The sequence below is a fragment of the Macrotis lagotis genome, chromosome 3 (assembly GCF_037893015.1).
Source record: "Macrotis lagotis isolate mMagLag1 chromosome 3, bilby.v1.9.chrom.fasta, whole genome shotgun sequence".
In the NCBI taxonomy this organism is placed as follows: Eukaryota; Metazoa; Chordata; class Mammalia; order Peramelemorphia; family Peramelidae; genus Macrotis; species Macrotis lagotis.
The window spans coordinates 183,609,324-183,613,885 of NC_133660.1; the positions used below are offsets into that span (position 1 = coordinate 183,609,324).

General features: G+C 35.9%; 1 non-coding gene and 1 pseudogene across 1 annotated transcript; both read right to left on the bottom strand.

The window, feature by feature from the left end:
* Positions 1–937: 937 nt before the first annotated feature.
* Positions 938–1,847, bottom strand: LOC141519268 (peroxiredoxin-6 pseudogene; annotated as a pseudogene).
* Positions 1,848–2,839: 992 nt separating this feature from the next.
* LOC141519729 (U6 spliceosomal RNA) lies at positions 2,840–2,946 on the bottom strand. The gene has a single exon (XR_012477381.1). It is a non-coding gene; the product is annotated as a U6 spliceosomal RNA (small nuclear RNA).
* Positions 2,947–4,562: the final 1,616 nt, after the last annotated feature.

The window sequence follows — 4,562 nt, forward strand, 5'->3', positions numbered from 1 at the left end:
AGTCTAGTTTTTTGTGATTTTTTTCCCTCAGCTCCCAATATAAACCCACTTTCCACCTCCAACTCAACTCACCCCTTCAGTTACTGCTCCAGGATTTCTTTTGTTTTCTAGTTTAAAAGCTTTTTTGGTGGATACCGTGAAGGCAAAATATTGGAAAACAGAAAATTATCCATGCAGAGCAGCATTTTGTCATGAAGAAATAGTATCTTCACCTCTTTCTTTCTTCAAGTCTGGATTCTTTCATCTTATTATGAATAATATGAGCAGTTTTCCATGTCCAATGCCTGATTTGTTTAAAAAAAGCACCCATAATGATGGCTGCCCAACATTCTGTACATTCCTAGCAAACAATGAGAAGTTTTGTAGTCTCAATGACATGCTGTAACATAATTAGAAATCTCTTTTGCTCAATTAAGCAAAAAAATATTTTGATCTTTTATGCAGCTTTCCTTTAATCTCTTATAAAAATAAGAATCTCCAAGTTTTTTTTTTCTAACTGTGGTTAGAACACTCAACATTTCAGAAAAAAAAAACATTATCTGAAATACTTAAATTATTACAAGTTGATAGTCCTAAAGTTAGGGAGGTGAAGTTCAAAATAAGACATGTTAAATTATCTCCTCCGTCAAGTAGAAAATTCGAAACAGAGATGATTTTTCTATTAGGTCAGTTAAAGAAATTCTACTCCTGCAATATTCCTAAGCAGTCCCTTTTCCCAAATACTAATAATACAAGTTGTTTAATAATGGAGATTGAAAAAGATCTCACAATTTAATCCCAGCCAGCAGAGTCACAAGGAAATTCAATGACCCAAGTAAAATGCTGAAAAAGTCACAAGGAGAGGAATTACAGGTTATTGTTAATGTCATTTTCATTAACAAGCCATACATTAATAGAGCAGTCCAAAGACTCTTGCCTATCTATCACTCTAAGATGTTTAAATCAATAATCGTAGGAGGACTTTATTGCTAGGCTGCTCTTCTCCCCTGGTAGAGATCTTCAAGGGAACCCCAGCAGTTCTTGCTAGAGTGAACTCTAGTTGATGAGTGTACTGTAGATATTTCTTGCATTTAGGAGCTCTTGTGAAGACCCCTTTAGGAAACAATTGTTTAGCCTACTCTTCAAAGATAATTGGAATAGTCTTTACACTATATCAACATTTCCATTCAACAGGAGTTGCAACTTTCTTGTATGCTGTCAGTAGAAGGGAATCAACCAATATGAGAATGTCATCAAAGTTTCTACCAGTAGTTGCTGGTTAAAGGATAGACAGCTTCATCTTCTTATCTGGGCCAAAAATAAATACTACTTTAACTGTGATTGGCATGCCCTGTCCATCCCATTCCCCTTTATTTAACATGCCCAACTTGGGGGGGGTGCGGCTAGGTAGAGCACTGGGTAGAGCACCGGCCCTGGAGTCAGGACTACCTGAGTTCAAATCCAACCTCAGACATTTAATAATTACCCAGTTGTGTAGCCTTGAGCCACTTAACCCCATTTTCCTTGCAAAACCCTAAAAAAATGCCCAACTTAATGACCCATTTGTGATCCTCAATGATAGGGAAATGAAGCTTCTCTGTGGGTTCCTCACCTTCATATACATTGATATTCTTTAAGAAAGATGATTTTTGGACAGAGTCAATAGAAAGTCCTCCCATCTTAACATTTCCCCTGGCAAATTCTGTCACCAGCTATGCAGCCTGGACCAGCTCTGTTGTGCACACTGGAGTGAACTTCCAAGGATGGGAGAAAAGAATATCCCATGAATCTCCAAGGAGTTCATGGAAATGAATGTGACAAATTGTGTTGTCCTCCTCGAATTTGAGGGCCTTGTCTCCAAGCAACATTCAGGTATGACAGCAAGGAGCTGGAGGAGTACTGGACAAAGGAGCAGAAGCAGTAGCCAGTAGTTCTCAATATATCTTAATATGACTTTTTTGTTTTCTGTAGTATTCAATGCCTACCTCAATTCAGTATTCTTCAATCTTCCAGTCAGTATCTTTATAGGAAAGAAAAATTTGTACATATCCAACCATTCTGCAGAGCAATATGGAACTATACCCAGGGAGCAATGAAATTTTTCAAACTCTTTGACCCAGCAATTAGTATTCTAGGTGTATATCCAGAAGAAATTATAAAAAAATGGGAAAACCCTATATGTTCTAAAAGATTCATAGCAGTTTTTTTTTTTGTACTGGCAAAGAATGGAAATTGAGGGATGACCATCAATTGGGGAATGTCTAAATAAGCTATGGTACACAGATACTATGTAATATTATTGTTCTATAAGATATCATATATAGTCAGACTCTAGAGAACCATGAAATGACATAAAGGATCTGATGTTGAGCAAAGGGAGCAGAACCAAATGAACAATGTGAGATGATCAACCTTAAAGGAAGCAGCTCCTCTCAGCCAGGTTAGAGAGCTATGACAACTGTATTAGGCTGACTACGTACAATGCTATCCCATCCAGATGAAGTAAAATACAACAAAACAAAACAAAACAAATCATACACAAACAAAAATAATAAAAATCAACCCCTCAGAATCTGATGAACAATTTATAAAATATATCTCACGTATCTCATTCCCTTAATCCTAATTCCTCATAATAAAAATAACTATTTTGTAAACATTTATGCAAAATATGTATGTACCATGCATACCCACTGTTTACTGCTGAGGGGAGGGAGGTAAGAAGGGAAGATGGAAGAAAATATTATAACTTAAAAATATACTTAAGCATATGGACAAAAATATTAAAAAATTAAAAAATTCAATTTACTTTTCTCTCAGTTTGTCATATAATCAAGGCATGATCTTAACTTTTCTGCTTAAATCTCTGCCTCTCTTCATGAATTTATGTGTCATCCTTGCACAGGAGCCTTGCCAATTTTTGCTGCATCATTCCAGTTTTAGTATGTGTGCTGCCAAAGTAAGCACCCTGCTTCTCAAGAAACAAAACAAAACATAATCCACAAGTCCTATCCATGTCCTTTTTTTTGTTGTTGTCAAGTGTGTGTCATTATATGCTCCCTTCCCCAGTTTGTGCCTAATTAGCTACATTTAGTGGTATTTAGCATGGTTATCTCATGAGGCATAAATCAAATAATCAATCTGGGAAAATAAATCCCATTCAAACCAAGCCATGAAGTCATCTGCGAAATCTTTTTTGAGATGATGGATAATGATATGCTTTGTATCTCTTTTTCAGACAAAGATCACATTTTGTTAATTGCTAATAGAATTTGTTGGCTTATATACCTGGTTGGTTTATATGTTTAGTATATGCCAGGTTGCCTTAAATAAAGGAATAAAAGAATTTACCTCTCTTCATCAATTTGGTGATCACTGAACCTGCCAGAAACAGGTCAACTATGAAATCAGCCTGGGGATATTCAGCTCTTTCTTTTGGATAGTGTCTAAGCAGCACTACAATAAATGATCCAAAGAAGCCTTCATGGACACTTATTGCCCCAGTGTGTCTATAAAAGGGGTAGAAGACAAATTTTCTGAACTATTCAGCTCATTATAGGACAGTAAAATTAACATTGCTCTGCATATTTGATGGTGGTATTCACAGCATCTTATGGACTGTGAGATTCTGATGTCCAAGATCACGTTTTTTTACTCTGATGATTATTATTTCAGGACCAATATGGATAGACATCATGACTGCCTTTTTTCCACAAGAGCATATATAGCATTCAATAGTACAATTACATCTAACCATGAAACTTTGCCTGTGTCTCATGTCATTATTTAAAGCAAATTAAAATTGAAATCTGTGTCATTATTCAACTTCTACACAATACTGTGATCATATTCATCCTATTACACATCCATGAATTTGCCTCATTTTCTTTTTTTTTCCCTTTTTTTTCTCTTTCTAATATTTTTGGATGGCATTTTATTTTATTTTTCCAATTATTTGTTATGAAAGTTTTTCTAAATTCTTGCATTTGCATATTTCTGTTGCACAATTTTCTTCCATCCTCCCTTCCACACCTTCCCACAATGGCAAACTAATATGTTTAATATCTTAGGCATTTTGCACATGAGGAAATAGGACTAAGGGAAAAGAAAGAGTACCAAGGGACCAAGTGATAGGAAAAACATAAGAGAAATTTTAAAAAAGTGAACAAAGTGGTCATTCAGATTTTTGCAATTCATTAAACTGAATTCATAACAGGCCTCCCAGGGCTATCCTAGCTCTCTGAACTGCTGAGAGGAGCTGCCTCAATACTGGTTGAGAAGCTCATAATGTTGTAGTTAATGTGTACAATAAGAAAAATTGTTTCAAAATTCATCTGGAGTAACAAAAGGGAAAGAATAGCAAGGGAACTGATGAAAAAAAAAATGTAAAGGAAGGTTGCCTAGCTTTACCAGATCTAAAAGTATACTATAAAGTGCTAGTCATCAAAACTTCCTGTTACTGGTTAAGAAATAGAGAAATAGGGGCAGCTAGGTGGTGCAGTGGGGTGGCTAGTTGGTGCATTGGATAGAGCCCTGGCCCTGAATTCAGGAGCACCTGAGTTCAAATCCAGCCTCAGACACTT